Genomic DNA, 19,029 nt, shown 5'->3' on the forward strand with positions numbered 1-19,029 from the left:
TTTCTACCGCTAATGCTACTGACATTTTTATAACGTCCTGTGCGCATGAGGTCTAAATCTTAATGCTGTCGGTTGGCCTCTAGTGGCTCAGATTTTAGGCACAATGCTGAGAAGAGTGAGCAACTGAGCAGGGTGAGACAGGGCTTTACTGAATTTTAAAAAGTATAGGCACTTATTTTTAATGTTTTGCATCACTATACCTGCGAAAGGGGCCAGCTTGAAGTGATCCATCAGGACTTAAAAAAAAAAAAAAGTTTTGCCTTTAGTTGTACTTTAAGTGCAGAGGGATTAGAACACCGGTTAGTTATTATTGCTGTCTATGTCCCCATTAGGGATATTCACCCTCTATTTGTCCTTTTTACAATTATCATTGAAAGTGAAAGTAAAAGAAAATCCCAAACTTTGAATTGTCCCCAGAAAAGTAATAGAGGAGAAAATTATGGGAAATCTCTGCAATGGGACACAGATGGCAAAATAAAAATCTGACAGGTTAACCCCCCCCCCCCTCATCCCAAATGGGGAAAAAAAAAGATTTTGCCTATAGTTTAATTTTCTGAACACTAGCCATTCACTTCCTGCCACGTGAGTGCCTAGGCACTTTTATGCCTATAGGCTCATAGCTATATAGCTGCAGCGTGAGATCTAAGACCCTTTTCACACTGGGGCGGTTTTCAAGACAAGTCTGCTGTGCTCCTTCATTCAAAGTGGAGGCACTCGAATACAGGAGGTGGGTTACTGGCCAGATCTCCAGGTAAAAATAGAGGGAGGGGGAAGCCTAATGCAGCCACCACATCTAATGATTGGTTATATTGGAGAGTCTGTCACCGGAGCCCCTTGGTCCCTGAGGAGTGTTTGACACCTGAGCCCTGACGGACGCCTACACATGCTGTTCCTTGCTTGATTAAGGCGATTTATGACCCTCTATAATCAAAGGGTCCATTTCTTCAGGTGAGAGGCCAACCTATTTCTTGGTGGTGGGCTACCTGAAATCACTTCTCTACAAATTGGTGTTCGCTCGCACCTGAGGATGATTTACTGATTACCCTTATGGACATTGATATCATGGTGGACTTCAGTGTTTTACTTCTTTAGCGCTGCACTATCTGTTGTTATATTTGTATTAAGGGATTTGTTTTTTGACCCTAGTGTTCAGCAGCTTTTAATGCTCATTTACCACTTCGCGCTGATTTGTATTTTTTTCATCAGGCACCTTAGTGCTGGAAGTAGTCTCTAAGTGCTGGAAAACCCCCTCCCATTCATTCTAGTGTGACTTTTCACACTCGGGCAGTGCGCTTGGGAGCGCTGTATTTAGAGCTCCATTGGAATGAATGGGCATCGCTTTCAAAGTGCTGTAAAACAGGAGTTTTTAACCCTTTTGGGGGGTTAAAAGTGCCCCGCTAGCTAGGAAAAGTGGTGCTAAAGCGCCGCTTAAACGTGGAGACGCTTTACCGCTTCAGTGTGAAAGCAGTCTACGGTACTGCTATGTCTGCTAGTCTCTGGAGATACGGAGTGAGATTTGGTGATGTCGCTACTGTGTCAATGATCTGACATGAGAAAGCCAAACCCTGTCATGTACCCCAATGGCTGCCTCCACCCAGGGACACAGTGAATAAGGCATGGTAAGTCTGTAATGGGCAAAGAATAGCTTCAGGGGACTACAGGCAATACTGGTGCATAGGCCTTAGTCCTCTGTTTTTTTGCCCATGCCTTCAGGAGTTCAGTTCCACTTTAACCACTTCAATTACCACTTTTGGCCCAGGCCAATTTTCAGTTTTCGGTGCTGTCACACTTTCAATGACAATTGCGTGGTCATGCAACACTGTACCCATATGACATTTTGTATAATTTTTTTAAACACATTTTTTAGTGGTATTTAATCACCACTTTGTTAAAATTTTTTTGCTAAATTTCTGTTATAGCATTTTGTAAATAATGTTCATAAATTTAGGCCAAAATGTATTCTGCTCCATTTCTTTGGTGACAATAACCCAAATCCGTGATTTATTAAGTCTGTAGGGAAGTTATAGAGTACACAAACTATAGTGTATAATGTGTATCTGAAAATTGATCAGTCCTGATGTACTGATGGCCTATCTCATGCTTGAGGTACAAATGTCCCCTAAATGACCCTTTTTTGGAAAGTAGACCGTCTGAGATATTTACTAAGTGGCATGGCGAGTTTTTTAAAGTTGTAATTTCTTTGTCACAACTTTTACGAAAAAGCCAAAATGAAAATACTATGCTGTCACCGGTGCAGTATAGCGTTGTCATGACTGGTGGCCAGTATGTAACAATTTTTAACGGCACTTCACAGTCAATTTCCCAGTGCCATTTGGCTAGTGGCCGAGAGAGGGTTAAAACCACCGCACAGTGCTGCTGCAGCAGGGCTATGCCGGCGATATAGCCGCACTGCCCCCTTGATTTCGATGGGCAGGATCGGTTTAGGAGCGGTGTATACACCGCTCCAAAGATGCTGCTAGCAGGACTTTTTTTAGCGTCCTGCCAGCGCACCGCTCCAGTGTGAAAGCCCTCGGGCTTTCACATTGGAGAGACAGCAGCGGCTCTTTCAGGGCGCTTTGCAGGTGCATCTTTAGTGCTGTAGCGCCTGCAAAGTGCCCCAGTGTGAAAGGGGTCTAAATCTTTTTACAATTTTTTTTTTAACATTGTGACCAGAGCAATACAGTATTACCATAGTAACACTGTACTACTCTGGGGAAGTTGTCAGGGTTTGTTTCTTTTCTTTTTTACACATTGATTGCTTATACCAGTGAATTTTTGCTGAATGAAATTCAGTGTTTTACTGTGCTGTAGTTAACTGTGATTAGTCACTGCTAATCACATGGTACAGATGGGCTGTGATTGGCCCTGTCTGTACCATGCGATCTATCAAAGCTGTTCATTGTGTAAAATTGTCATGTGATCTTCTCTGACTGGTCACAGCGATCACATGGTACTGGCAGCAGCCGGTACTCTGATCAGTCATCTGCTCTGTCCGGTGGACACTGTGGGTGACAGATTGTACCGCGGTGTGTTTTGGGAGGATGTCATATGATGTCCACTTGGAGCAACAAATGTCTCCCCTGGCAGTCAATTGATTATAGGCTGGGCGGGAACTGATTAACATTAATAAAAAAAAAAAACAAAAAAAAAAAAAGACATGTCTTTTTAAGGCTATGCTGCCCACAGGATGGCAACACACCTGCACAATTTTACTGAAAATTAACAGTGTTGTCTCCCTATTACAGAAAGTGGAAACACTATGGATCTCCTGGCAGAATCAACAGTTAATCAAATTTTACAGAGATACCCAGAAAAACAATTTTCTGTGTTAATGCTGGTACACTATATGCAATTTTACATTTTGCCCATGGGTATATTTAATCCTGCAATTTTATTAGAAATCAGGTTGTCTGAGAAAGAAAGACCTCCATTATCTGGAGTTGGGAAAACAGCTGTAATGAATGTTAATCTAAGAGTCATGTGCTGGTGTTTTCCTCCCATGGAAACGTAATGCGTAGATGTGTTATTCAGTCTGGCCAGGTACTGGACAAACTGTATGAAGCCTCATTTATACATTTCAATAATGTATAAATGTCATGCAGATTTAGGAAAAAATTCATTGCTAATAAATTACTTTGTCTAATTTATAAATGACTGTCCTGGGGGAAAAAAGTAAGTCTTGCTTTGCATTAAAGTGGACCTATCATTACAATTAACTCTTCTATACCAATAGGGGACAAACCAGCTTTACTATATTGCATTATAATAGTGAGTAAGGCAATACCTCTAGTTTGCCAAGTATAGAAAAAAAACACACCCCTATGCTATGCCATGTGATCGAATATCTGGGTAGCTCAGATTCACAGGGTATCCAGCTAATGGATGCGTTGTGGTGGTTACCCCTCATTAGAAATTGCAGAGTCTGTTTTCAACCAGAGAGACTGGTAGACTTGCAGTGAGAAGACTCGCAAGGAACAACGTGGAACCAGGGTTTGTATGCCCGCATGCATGTATATAATTAGAAACAAAAGAGGTTTACAGTATATCTGAAAAAAATACTTAAAGTATTAGCCTTTCAGCGTTTATTTAAAGTGGAAGCATAAAAATGGAAGGCCTGCTCTATTGAAATACTGTCATCCCCCAAAATCAGACCACATTTTATAAGTAAAGCTGTTAAGAGAGAAAAAAAAATACCTCAGCAGCGGCTTCTAACACTTCCAGGAGCTGCAGATGATGTCGCTTTACCTGCCAGTGCTTGAATATTGGAGCTGCTGAAGCTAATGTGGTCAAAGCCATGCTACTACTGATTAAAGTGTTTGTAAAGGATTTTTTCTCAAATCGCCTTTCAGGACAACCTTGGAGAGAGTGCAGCTCCGCCCATTTTCACATGCAGCCTTTAAATCCCTCCTCTTCCACCATGGCTTCAGTTATTGTGTTTCTTCCGTCATGGTGGAAGCGCATGCTGGAACCAGGGAGCTGCGCTCTCTCCAAGGTGGAGGGAAAAGGCTTACCTTTGTGATTTGTGTGCAGTGACCATCCCAGCACCCCCCCAGTACGGGCGGGGGGTATTCCGGAGTCCCCGATCTCTCCAGCTCAGGGGATGCAAGGGCGCGCAGGAGGCGGCAGCATCTGAGCCCGGGGTCCGCTGGCATGGCACTGGTGGCCGGGTGGGAGCCGCTGCTGGTCAGTAGCGTGTCTCGCATGTTGTTCCCGGCTGGCGGTTCCTGCGGCGGCATGGCGCAAGTGGTTTCAAGCGCCTGGAATGCAGAGACCAGGGGGCGGGTCTGTCGACCGGCGCTTCCGGTTTTGGCCCTCAATGACGCCGGGACCAGGTAATTCAAAAACCAGATGGGTTTTCTCAGTACCCCACTGCGTTCTCTGCTCAGATGGAGAAGAGACCGACAGCTACGGCGAAAGCAGGCACTGGTCAGGCCCAGATAAGAGGCGTACAGTGGTACCTTTTTTATTCTTGTCCATTTGGGCTTATGTTGTGGTTGTTTGGTTTTGGGATCCTCCCTGCAGGGAGCCTATGGCTGCACGGTCAGAGGTTACTCCGCTCGGACCCTGTAGTTTGGACTTGCTGGTTGCTGGGGGATTGCACTGCGGGGCATAGTTTTCCTTCTGTCTGGTGGTGGTCTACCTGTGCACTAAGGGTTGGAATAGTTGTGTTAGGGGCCCTTAGGTGAATTTTATTTTTCTTGCTGCAGGAAAAACCTTTAGGAAAATCCAAGCATTCAAACCCACCAATTTAGAGGAAATGCCCTTCCTGCAAGAACCCCCTCAGAGATTCATGGCAGAAGGTAATGTGCAGGTCCTATATTAAGGACTTGGTTGAAGAGAAAACATCCCAATAATACAAGGACTTGTTCTCTTCAGTTCGAGAACTTGCGAACTCGTTGAGTTCAGTCAAGTCCATGCTGGTACAGAGCCTGGCAGGCCAGGTTGAGTCCTGGCATCCACCTCTAGGCCAGTAGAGGTCGTGGACTCAGGGGATGAGGGGGCAAGTACTCTTCCCTGAATGTTGTGGCACTCCCAATGCAATCGTTAAAATGCAAAAAGTGATTTATACAAATAGTATGTATACATTAAAAATTGTGTATTAGTGAATGGCTTCACTTTATACATGTGCACAAATGTCTCAGAAAAATTAATTTAATATATCATGAAAAGTTCAAAACTGCTCCAAAATTCTTTCTGGATGATTCCACTCCAACACCATGTGAAAAATAAAATCCGTGTTCCAAATAGTATTTGTGACTTTTCACCCAAAGTGACAACAAATTGCGCTCACCACATGGCCCTGGTCAGCAAGTGACCATAAGACATGAAGTGCCTCCTCAAATCCTGGAAACCATTCAATGATCTTTTTCCAATCAGTCGTTCAACTTGGTCGAATTAGCCCATGAACAGCCAGATCAAATCTTTGTTGTCTATCCTCCGCTCCAATCTCCCACATCTGAAAATCAAGCTCCGCCAAAAAGAGCCAGGGAAGACAAATATAGTGTAGTATCGTTTGTTAAAAAAATGTTACTTACAATATTTCCAGCAGGGGAGTGCATCAATGTATCGGAAACACCTAGTGCGGTGGAAGTCCGTTCAGACAGCACTATCTGACCAGTGGTGTATGCTATGTATTCTGACTCCGATTGTTGTGAAGCGATTTATCCCTTGTGAGACCTATGCCTGGCCTATATAAGATATAATCACTGAGGACAGTCCATCAGCTTAAACTCACCAAATACCACTTCCATCCACAAAGGTGCTTTTATTCTGAACGTTAGGTTACAGCAGATGACAGGATAGAAACCGATGAATAGGTTGTGGTATGTATGGGGTCAAAAGATGATATTGTCTGTAACTTACTATGTAGAATACGTGTGCTGCTACATATGGCCTGTTAGCTGCATCCATGACACAGGAAGTACAATCACAGGAAGAAGGGTGGAGCATTACACACAAAGGAAGTGTGTCATAACATAAGAAAACAAGTGCATTACCACAAAAGGTCATTAGATCGCAGCATGTGAACTAAATATAAAATGTCCAAAGAAAATGGTTAAGGAGCAATAGTTATAAATTCTATGTCCCATTGGGGCAGCACACTCCCCGTCTGGCATGGTAAATGTCATATGCATCAGAACGGTAGTTATGCAACTGCAAATAAGAAGCAGATGTCTTTAAAGACCTGAAAGTCATAAAAAGCACATGCATATAATGCAATAACTCTAATGCCGCGTACACACGACTGGTTTTGCCATCGGAATAAACTCCGAAGGTAACTCCAATGGAATTCCGCTCAAGCGGTCTTGCATACACACGGTCACACCAAAGTCCGACTGTCCAGAACGATGTGATGTACGACGGGACTAGAAAAAGGACGTTCAATAGCCAGTAGCCAATAGCTTCCGTCTTGTACTTCAGAGCATGCGTCATTTTTGGTCTATCGGAACAGCATACAGACGAGTGGTTTTCCTGATACGAATTGGTTATGTCGGAAATATTTAGAACATGTTCCATTTCTAGGTCCATCAGAATTTTAGAAAAAAAAGTCATACACACGATCGGAATAGACGATGAAAAGCTTCCGTCGGACCTTTTCTGTCAGACATTCTGCTCGTGTGTACGCGGCTTTAATTTAATTTAAGGCTTCAAGTTATGTCAACTTAAGTTCAAGACACTTTCTTCTTGAAGTCACAGGTAGGATCCAGCAGCATAAGCAAATAAGTTCATTCTCCAAAGGGTAAGAGCAGAATAAGTTCCGTGATAGGTCTGATGAAAGTCTTTACAGTCCCTTGTCTTAAAACCTTCACCTCCACCTTATGTACCTTACCGCCATCACTAGGAACGCTCTTTCCAATAAGTCCCATGGGCCATTGGAATTCTTTCAGCTTGCTGGTCCTTAAGCAGAACAAGATCTCCAACTTCTATGTTAGGGTTCAGCCGTTGCCATTTCCTGCGTCCTTGCAGAGTAGAAAGATACTCCATCTTCCAACAATTCCAGAAGCAGTTGGAGAGGTGTTGTACTCGCTCCACCGGTCATAGCACAGATTTCCTGCTTTAAAGTTTCCAGGTGGAACAGGAACAGACCCGAGTAGCTGGGGTAAGAATAATTGGGGTCTTTGGACACTGGAACAAGTGGTCTTGAATTGATTATGGCAGATGCCTCTGCCAGGAAGGTGGTTAAAATCTTGTGCGTAATTCTTGTGGAGTTAAAGTCCAAAAGCATAGAGTCCAATATTTTGCGTGTGATGCCTATCAATCTCTCCCATGAGCCACCCAAGTGGGAAGAGTGAGAAGGATTGAAAGTACATGTACAGCCTTTTTCAGCTAAAAAGTCTTGGATTAGCCTAGAGTTGAGCTGTAACTCTCGACACTCTCCAACAAAATTAGTTCCACAGTCTGATCTTAGTGTCTTGACTGGTCCACCGATGGCTAGGAATCGTCTTAAAGCATTGTTGAAACTTGAGTCATCTATGGATTCTATTACTTCAATGTGTACTGCATGCACACTCATGCTAGTGAACAGCACTGCCCATCGTTTGCTATTTGCTTGGCCACCTCAAGTTCTGCAGGCTGTTGGCATCCATGGCCCAAAGACATCCAAACCAACATGAGTGAAAGGTGGGTCAGTACTTAACCTGTCAGCTGGCAAATCTGACATTTGCTGTTGCTGGTTTTTCCCTCAGTTTGCGGCACTGAACACAGCTGTGCAGTGTAGCTGTGATCTGTCTTTCTGCTCCTATAATCCAAAGGCCTGCAGCTGTTATGGCACCCTCTGTGAAGTGTCTACCTTGGTGCTTACACCTTCATGGTAGTGCCGTATGAGCAAAGTGGTGATGTGATGGCGAGCAGGTATAATGAGAGGATTCTGTTCTTGCTCACTTAACTCAGCCTTGTTTAAACGTCCACCAACCCTTAACGTACCATCATTGTTAATGAAGGGATTGAGGTTGGCAATTGGACTGTTTTTTGCAATGTCCCTCTTGTCAAATACATTTCATTTCTGAGCCAAAGACACTTTGTTGTACACTGTGTATTATCAATTCACCTTCAGCAATGTCTTTTGCAGAAAGAAGCTTTTGGCACATGTGCCAACCTTGACAGTGAGCATCTGTGGGCTTTGTGTGGAAGCAATATGAACTAAACTTGCGGTGGTGCGTACAAGTCTTCTCCACTTGGAGAAACGTTCAAAGCGTTGACAGCCCAAGACGAGTCTTTGTTCAGTTCTGGTGACAAGGGTTTTACCTTCAGGACGAATCTCTGAATCTTGGTCAGGTTCTAGAAGACTGAAGACTGAAGAAGGTTTCTTCTGGATGATTCAGCAGGAATTCAGGACCTGTTAACCAAGAAGAATTTGCAAAAACACTTGCAGACACTGGCCTGGTGGCATGATCTGCAGGGTTAATTTCAGATGGAACATAATGCCATTGTTCAGGTTTAGATGACTTCCTGATTCTCTCTACACGGTTGCTGACAGACGTAGAAACGTTTAGTCTGGTTGTATGTATAGCCGAGAACAACTTTGCTGTCTCTGTAGAATCTAACGTCATCTATCTGAATGTCTAGCTCACGCATTATGAAATCTGCTATTTCTACAGCTAGCACAGTCCCACAAAGTTCAAGCCTGGGAATTGTGTGTTCAGGCTTAGGTGCTAACTTAGGGTTTCTGTTTGGGAAAGCTATGTGGGCTTGATTAAAAGAATCTCTTACCTTGAGGTAAGCAACAGATGCTATGGCCTCAGTAGATGCATCGGAGAAGATGTGAAGCTCTTTCCTCTGACTTGTGGCAAGGGAGGCAGAAGTGTAGCAGCGTGGTATAGGGATTCCATCTACGGCATGTAGAGATTGTTTCCAGGACTCTCACTTTGAAAGCTGGTCTATTGGTAGTGGAGCATCCCAATCTTTGTCTCTGAGAGCTGTCTAAGGATTTACCTTGTATGGTGATGGGAGCTATGAATGTCTGCAGAGCTGACCTGAAAACCGAAGGTGTCTTTTAATAAGTCCCACCATAGGCCCAGACTTCTCTGTACAGGTGGTATGTCTATTCCCAGATTCAAGTCTTTAAACCCTGTGGCGTGATCGCCAGGTTGAAAGGCTTTCATTACAGCAACACTATTTGAGGCAATCTTGTGTAGTCTGAGGTTAGCCTCAGAAAGCATACCTTGTGTCCTTTGGAGCAGGTCTATGGCTTCCTTGTCTGTAGGTAAAGATTTAAGTCCATATAGAAGTCTCTCTCAACGAAGTGTCGAGTGTCCATCCTTTTCCCCATCAAGGGCAGTCCTTCGTAAACTGTAGCAACAGCAGGTGAGGGACTATTTTCGAAAACGTGTACCTTCATGCGTTATTCAACCATCTCATTGTCCATGTTGTCACGGTGCCACAGAAACCTTAGGAGGTTCCTATGGTCTTCACGCACAATGAACCATTTGTTCAATGTCAGCAGTTATGGCAACTGGCTCTCTTCTAAACCTCATAAGCACACCTACAAGGTTGTTGGTTAGGTTCGGACCAGTGAGAAGAACATCGTTCAGGGATACGCCTTGATGCTTGGCACTGGAGTCAAATACTACCCTGATTTACTTTTGGCTTACGTGGATGATACACTCCGAAGAAAGGCAGGTACCAGCACTCATTGTGTCTTTGAAGTGGTGGAGCTGGTTCGGTGTGATCATTGTCAAAGATCCTTTTCATAAAGGCGATAAAATATGTTCCTTCGTTTTAGGCCTGTTCTTTAATGTTCGTTGAATCTGGATAGAGCCTGTTCACGATTAATTGGGAGTTTAACCCTTGCAGCACGAACAGGTAATGGGGCAACCCAGCTGTTAGACTCATCCTAGGAGAATTCTTTGTCCATTATTTTGATGAACACTGTCTTCAACTGACAAGGCTAGTTTGTTATCGCTTGTAGTGCAAAACACTGGTGCCTAGGTTGTCATCGCAAAGGTTAGGAGTAACATCAGGTACTTGGATGATGTCAAGAGGCTTATCCTTTACTTCATAATGTCGAGGGCACTGTTTTAAGTGGGATGCACGTCCGTTTCCTAATATGTAAGTTTTGAGGGAGTGGATCTCTGATGCCGTACGCGTTCTATCCAAGCATTCGTCGCCCACGATTACCCAGCCTAGGTCAAGTTTTTGTGCATAAGGGGCATCATCAGGTCCATTGCACTGCTTGCGTACTTTGTGTACTCTGAGAATGTCTCTTCCTAGCAAGATCAAGATTTTTGGCATTCATGTCCATTGCAGGAATTTCATTACAAGGTGCCTCAAGTGAGGATGGTGATATGCAGCCTCTGGAGTAGGAATTTCTTCCCTTTTGTCTGGTATCTGGTCATGATCAACTAATGTTGGTACGGGTATGCCCTCTCCCTTATTGATATGAGAGACCATGGACCCATCGGCCCTTCTACCGAAGGTCTCTTTAAGACCAGAACAGGTTCTGAGAGTATAAGGTGATGCATGTCCCTCCTATACCAAAGATCTCAAAGAATTTAGGCTTAACCAGGGATCTGTTGCTCTGTTCAGCTATTATGGTATACATCCTAATAGTTTCCTCAGGTTGACCCTTTGGGTATATCTTGACTAGGCATATCTTAGCACAGCATTTGTGATCTATACCTTCTCCACAGACTTCTGTGCATAAAGAAGAAACGTTAGCTTTGGCTGGAGTATGACCTTGTTGCTCCCCGCTATGCATTGAGACAGGGCTGGAGGTAGGAGGCTGCTGTGAATTGTCTGAGGGTGGACCCGGATGCATAGCTGTATCATGTCTGTCGCTACTGCATTCTGTGCACTTGATGACAACTTTACAGTCTTTAGCAAAATGTCCATAACAAGCACAGCACCTGTAGCATATTCCAAGTTTCTGCAGAATCTCCCTGCGCTCTTGTAACAAATTTGCCCTAAGCCCACGACCTTTGTTTATGGGGTGAGGCTTCTTGTGAATAGGGCACTGACGATTAGGGTCTTTATCTCTGTCACCTGAATCACTACGGTGAGCAGGAGAGGATACGGGTGGTGAGATGTCAGTCCTTTTAACAGATATTGCTCTATTAAAGTCTCTACGTTTAGCTGCTATGTTATCATACCTTGATAAAGATGATGATGAAGAAGCAGGCAAGTTGGGTTCACTGAAGCTGGGATCGTTTCTCGTCCAGGCTTGATGACTGATGAACCTGCAAAAATATGCGAATGGAGGAAAAGATACATTCTAGTCTCTTTTGCACCTTGAGCCCTGTTGTGCCCATTTCTCTTGCAGGCCATATGGCAGTTTAGACACCACTGGATTGACACCATGAGCAGTGTCCAGGAAGCTTAGTCCAGGTAGATGTGGGTATGTCTTTGCCAACTCCAGCTCCATGAGAAGATCACTGAGATCTTGGCGCTTGCGGTAGTCTTTGTTCCCTATTTTTGGGAAGCTCTGCAGTCTCTTTAATAGAGTGCTTTCTATGGCTTCAGAGCTACTGTAGGCTTGTTGAAGTCTTGCCCATGCAGCAACAAGACCTGCATCTGGGTGGTCAACATGCACTGTTCTCAGTCTTTTAACATGATCTGCAGATTCTGACCCCAGCCACTTTATGAGCAAATAAAGTTCCTTCTTGGTAGTAAGGTTGAGAATAGCAATGGCAGCTTTGAAGGTTGATCTCCAGGCCCTGTAGCTCTCCGGACAGTCGTCAAACCTTGAGAGGGTAGTGTTAATGAGCTCACGGCGTACCATATATCTGGCGAAGTCATTCAAGTCTGATCTCTCACTCTTCTGTGCCAAAGTAACTTGTGGAACCCCTCGGGTGTGAAAGTACTCTGGCGAAGTAGGGTGAGGTTTACCAGGATGAAATGATGTTGCAGGAGCGTTTAACTTTAGTGTAGTTCCTAAGGCTTGTGCTGGCTGTGGCTTGAGCTGTGGCCTGTCACTGGAAGTCACCTTGTTGTCAGCAAGAGGTGATGCGGTTTGCTGCATAGCTGCACTTGTGTTGTTGACTTGAAGAGGCTCAGGCATTTGGAGTGAGAGGACTCTGTGTTGAGAGTCAGAACAGTGTTGTTAGTAAGATGTACAGGACTTAATAACTGTATCATTGCAAATATTTATGCTTTAGTACATATTCACTGATGCGTTCAGCTGGGTGTCGCAGTTCCGCTGGGATGGACCAGTCTGAGTTAGCACTTTCTCCCATTGCTTGTTCGAGGACTCTCAGCCTCTCTAGGGCAGCTGCTTCCTCCCTTTCCATTTGCAGAATCTTTAATTGGGAATCTGCCTCTGCTTGTTGAGCTTTCATCTTTGCCTTTTGGGCTTCTATTTCTGCTTCCTTTCTGGTAAAGGAGCTTTGCACTTTTTTTATTTCGCATCAGCAGGGGCCTCTATTATCTTATAGCTTAATGTTGAACTTCTGGAGCGAGAGGATCTAGAAGAATGTGTAGTGTGCTTGGTTGATGGGGATCTGTGAGATCTGGTCTCCTACAGTTGAGAAATGCGGAGTTCTGCCTTACACTGGGCATTTTGCACTAAGAGATCCCTTTGTTGGTCAGAGGCATGTTGAATCTAAGTTGGTTCAGCCACAAAGGGGTGCTCAGAGCCTTGTCTAGACATTTTTCACGGTTTTTGCAAGAAATGGTACTGTCTCTTTAAGAAGACAAACAGCGGCTTAGACAGGTGGGGTAACGCAGCTCAATGTAGAGAAACCGTTTTTAACATTCACATGAGGTGCAGTAAACTCATGCGATCATGTGCTTCACAAGATGGCGAATGGCACTGAGCTTGATTGCAGATCAGATACACACATATACACAGCAGGCTGTGGGAATTCTATACATCTTTTGGGTATTCTGACTCCAATTGTTGTGAAACAATTTATCCCTTGTAAGACCTTTATGCCTGGCCTGGCCTGTATAAGATATAATCACTGAGAACAATCTTCATCAGATAGCTTGAACTCGCCAAATACCGATTCCATCCACAAAGGTATTTTTATTCTGAACATCAGGTTACAGCAGATGACAGGATACAAACAGATGAATAGGTTGTAGTATTTATGCGGTCAAAAGGCGATATGGTCTGTAGCTTACTATGTAGAATACATGTGTGCTGCTACATGTGGCCTGTTAGCTGCATCCATAACACAGGAAGTACAATCATAGGAAGAAGGGTGGAGCATTACACATATAGGAAGTGTGTCATAACCTAAGGGAAAAAGAACATAAAACAAGTGCATTACCACAAAAGGTCACTAGATGGCAGCATGTGAACTAAATATAAAACGTCCATAGAAAATGATTAAGGAACAATCTATATAAATTCTATGCCCCATTGGGGGAGCACACTATGCATTAGGCAACCCCCCAGCGGAAGTGACGTGGAGTGCGTGTCAGACCTAACTTCTATGCATTTCCTGTTCCAGCATGCGTTGTCACGCCTCATCTGGCTAAAAACTTGGTGTGGTGACACAGCTTGCAAGATTAGGCTAGGCGGCCTACCTTTTTCGGTTGATCATCTTCTTTTTGGTCCAGACCTTGAAACAGTCTTGGACAGGACAGCCGACAAGAAAAAGACTTTCCACCCCAAGAAGAAACAACTGATCAAAAATAATTTTCATGCTGTTTAACAGCCCCACAAAAGTAAGGATCAAGGCCACATCCCCCCCCCCCCCCCCCCCCCAGGGAGATTTTATGTTACGGCCCTTCCACAATGATGAGCCTTCTCCAGGATCTGATTCAACAGGAAGTGATTATCCAGGACCCAAAACATCAGGAAGGCCAGGGTTTCTATTCGCACATATTTCTTGTTAAAACCTTCGGAAAAGTATCGGTTGATTCTGAACTTGAAGATCCTGAACAGATCGATCCGCTACAAACATTTCAGGATGGACATGATCTATTCAGTCAGGAAATTGCTGACTCCAGACTGTTTCATGGCATCCCTAGATCTAAGGGACGCCTATTTGCACGCCCCAATAAATCAGGCTTCCCAATGCTTTCTCCGTATGGCCCTCAACCTGGGAACTTCAGTCTGGCATCTCCAATTCAGAGCTCTGCCGTTCGGACTTACAACCTGTGAAGTTAAGAGGGATTTCAGTCGTCCCATGTCTGGACGACCTTTTGTTTTTCATGGACTCAAGTCTTGACAAATCTCCAAGTGTCTCAGGCTCACCTCAAGAATTTGGGGTGGCTCTTGAATCTCCAAAAATCAAATCTAGCGCCTACGCAGGAGATGAAGTTCCTGGGCTATACGATAAACTTCAAAAAGTTTTTCTGCCACAGGAGAAGATAGCAAAGATCCAATCCGCGGTGAGACAGTTTCAAACCAATCTCTCAGTTTCAGTCAGATCAGCCATGGCAGTCTTAGGCCTTCTCACGGCATCGATCCCAGCTATTCAGTGGGCCAGATTACATTCCAGACCCCTCCTAGATGAATATCTTAGAAAGGTGGTCGCACCAGGAGTCGCTAGAAAAACAGATCAAACTTATCTCAAACGTAAAACGGTGTTCTGGTGGTGGAGGAATCCAACCAACTTAGCAAAGTGTCTTTCCTGGGTCTTTCCCCTAGACAAGCGTCTAACGAGATGCGAGTTCTTGGGGCTGGGGAGCCCACCTGGATGGCCAAACCTCTCGGGGGTCCAAAGCGGAAGCCTGAAAGTCCTCAAATTGGTGGGAACTTCGGGCCATTTTTCTCTGTCTCCTAGCTTTCCAACAAGTGGTAAAGGGACAACACTTTCAGGTTCTCACAGACAATACAACTGCAGTAGCTTATTTATTGAAACAGGGAGGAACCAGGAGCAGAGGACTCCTAGAATTGGCCAGTCAGCTACTTACCTGGGCAGAACAGAATGTCTGTCTAAAGACTCTGTTAGCAGACCTACTAAGTAGAAGGAGTGGTGGAAGCAGAGTGGAGTCTGAACCGAGAAGTGTTTTTGACGATCTCTGAAGCTTGGGAGCAACCTCAAAAGATCTGTTCGCCAGCCAACAGAACTCAAAAGTACAGAAGTTCTCACTCCCAGCGAGAAGACCAGGCAGTAGGCATAGATGCTTTTGCCCATCCGTGGCATTACTAGCTGTGCTACGCACTTCCCCCCTTTCCCCTGATACCACTGGTTCTAAAGAAATTCAGGGAGGAAAATACCATTCTGATCCTGGTCACTCCCTTTTGCCCAATAAGACCCTGGTTCGCAACACTACTAAACCTGGCTGCAGAACCTCCATGGAAGCTGCCGCCCAGAAAGGACCTGCTAGCGCAGGAGTCTGTGTACCATCTGGAAGCAAACCGGCTACATCTAACTGCTTGGATTCTGAAGAAGAGGACCTGAAAGCCAAGGAACTGTCCGATCAATTAGGAAAGACCCTACTTTCCAGTAGAAAGGAGGTAACTTGGGCCATATACCTAAAGGTTTAGAAAAAGTTCAATTCCTGGTGCACATCTAAGGGCCTCCAGGTCAAAAGTTTCGTGTCAGTCTTAGAATTTCTCCATGACGGAATGGAGAAGGGACTGGCAGCCAGCACCCTGAAAATCCAGGTGGTGGCTCTATCAGTTTTTTTTAACGACTTCAGCCCTGGAGCATTTGACTGGTCAAAGACCAGAGCACTTTTTACGATTCGGCACTGCGTCGCTTTAACTGACAATTGCGGGGTCGTGCGACGTGGCTCCCAAACAAAATTGACTTCCTTTTTTCCCCACAAATAGCTTTCTTTTGGTGGTATTTGATCACCTCTGCGGTTTTTATTTTTTGCGCTATAAACAAAAAAAGAGAGAAAATTTTGAAAAAAACATTATTTTTTTACTTTTTGCTATAATAAATATCCCCAAAAAATATATAACAAAACTTTTTTTTTTTTCCTCAGTTTAGGCCGATACGTATTCTACATATTTAAAAAAAAAAAAAAAATCGCAATAAGCGTATTGATTTGCACAAAAGTTATAGCGTCTACAAAATAGGGGATAGATTTATGGCATTTTTATTAATAATTTTTTTTACTAGTAATGGTGGCGATCAGTGATTTTTATCGTGACTGCGCCATTATGGCGGACACATCGGACACTTTTGGCGCTATTTTTGGACCATTTACATTTATACAGCGATCAGTGCGATTTAAAAATGCACTGATTACTGTGTAAATGCAACTGGCAGTGAAGGGGTTAACCAGGAGGGGGCGCTGCTGGGGTTAAGTGTGTCCTAGGGAGTGATTATAATGGTGGGGGGGTGGGCTATGTGTGACATGACACTGATCACCGTTCCCGATTACAGGGAGCTGTGATCAGTGTCCTGTCACTAGACAGAACGGGGAAATGCTTGTTTACATTAGCATTTCCCTGTTCTTCCTCTCCGTTAGACGGTCGCGGGTATCCCCGCGAACATCGAGTCTGTGCGACTCGCGGTCGGACTCACAGAGCTCACGGCGGGCACGCGAGTGTGCCCGCTATCCAGGCCTTGCGAGATCACGTACAATAACGTGATTTCGTGCAGCGTAGTCAACTTGCGGCAGTAAAACTGCAGCGGCTGGTCCACAAGCGGTTAAGAAGACTGTCCAAAGACTGTCTTAATTTCAAGATTTTTTTAAGGGACCTGCACGAAATAGGCCGGTAGCCCTTAAAGTTTTTCCCAGTTGGGATTTGTCTGTTGATTTACAGGGTCTCACGGGAGCTCCGTTTGAACCCTTACAGGAAGCATCCTTACAAACTTAGTTTTTAAAACAATTTTTCTGGTAGCCATTGCGTTGGCAAGAAGAGTCAGCGAGCTTCAGGCCCTGGCAGTCAAAGAACACTTTCTAAAAAAAATTTTCAGACTGATCCTTCAAACAGATCCAGCGCTTCTACCTAGAAATACCCCCCTCAGCTATTGCTACTCATTCTACAAGATCAACGGCAGTTTCCTGGGTCGAAAGGGTCGGTGCTACGCCTGAAAAAAGGCTGCCACTTGGTCCAACTACTTGACATTTCTCCGACATTATAGGTTGGACTTACTGTCCGCCGCAGATCAAGCCTTCTGCAGGAAGGTACTGCAGGCAGTAGTCCCGCCCTAGGGTAAGTTTCTCGGTTATCCTCTCCACGGTTGTCCTGAAAGGTGATTTTTGAGAAAGACTTAGACTTACCGGTGACAGTATTTCTAAGAGCCTTTCAGGACAACCGCTACTTCCCTCCTTTTTATCTTAGAAGTGGTTTTAAGTGTTTGTCATGGTTGTTGGTTTTCTGTGTTTTGTTTTCCAGTATGTCGGAGACTGCACAATGACTGAAGCCATGATGGAAGAGGAGGGATTTAAAGGCTGCATGTGTTTCCTGTCAAATGGGCGGAGCTGCGCTCTCTCCAAGGTTGTCCTGAAAGGCTCTTAGAAATACTGTCTAAGTCCTTATTTTTTTTTAAATAAGCATTATGCTTACTTATTCTGTACAATGGTTTTGCACAGAGCAGCTCTGATCTCCCCTGTTGGCGCTCTGGGCGCCTCCCTTCCTGCCGAGTGCTCTATCAGCAAGCCACTTGCAATGGGGGCACTCGTGCATGCTCACTCAATGGCTGTGATTGACCGCAGCCATAGCCAATGGCTTCTGTTGCTGCAAATCAGCCATTGAAGGTGGGGGGGAGCTGCACTTTGAAGGTTTTTTACCTACTTGCATTAAAAAAACCTTTAGAATCACTTTAAGGGACAAGAAAGATGATGACAATTAAAATATACTAGAACCTATTTTTTTTAGTCACACATCTGGTGCAAAAAAAAAAAACTGCTTTCTGGAATGTAAATCTGCCAACTGTGACTGAGGATCAGTGTGGGGTAGTTTTGAACATATAGCCAGGGACAGTTAGTTGTGAAGAAGCATACATTGATACTTTGGGCATTCTTCCCACCCATTTCTGTCCTACAGGTTTATGCAATAAAGCTAGAGAAAAGAGCACAAAAGACTGGAATGTTCTTCTCCACATCTAAGGAATAAGGCCCCCTTCCACACTTTTGCGACTTGGGACTGCAAAGTCGCATGACAAATCATATTCCATGATTTCCAATGAGTACCATTCATATACGTGCGACTTCAAAGTAGTCCCTATACTACTTTGGTCTGACTTTCATGCGAGTTGAGGTCTGTAGACCTCAAGTTTACACAGGTATTCCCTGAAATAACATCAAAATTGCACGACTTTCAAGTGGCAGCAGTGTGAAAGTGGCCTTAGGCTGACAATATCCGATGACGAAGAACATGTTTTACTTGAAGTTACAAGGCCCAGAAGAGTGGATGCATTGCTAGAGAAGTTTACAGAGAAAAGGACCCATTCTTCCTAACCCGTAAAGTCCTGAGGGCTAATTTATTAACCACTTCCTGACCGCCTGCCATACATATACGGCGGCTCTATTACGCAAAATCATGTACCTGTACGTGATTTTGTCAGTGGCCACTAGAGGGGCGCGCACGCACCGCCGGAGCCACAATCGCGTGCTGATTGGCCACGGGATATATAGAGAATAGTTCAATTCTAGTGGGGAATTGGAGAAATCACCACATCCCTAATAAGGCATAACAATAGCAAAGCAAGAACCCTCTGGCGGGACTTTAAAGGG

This window comes from Aquarana catesbeiana, linkage group LG02, assembly GCF_042186555.1.
Source record: "Aquarana catesbeiana isolate 2022-GZ linkage group LG02, ASM4218655v1, whole genome shotgun sequence".
Classification (NCBI taxonomy): domain Eukaryota; kingdom Metazoa; phylum Chordata; class Amphibia; order Anura; family Ranidae; genus Aquarana; species Aquarana catesbeiana.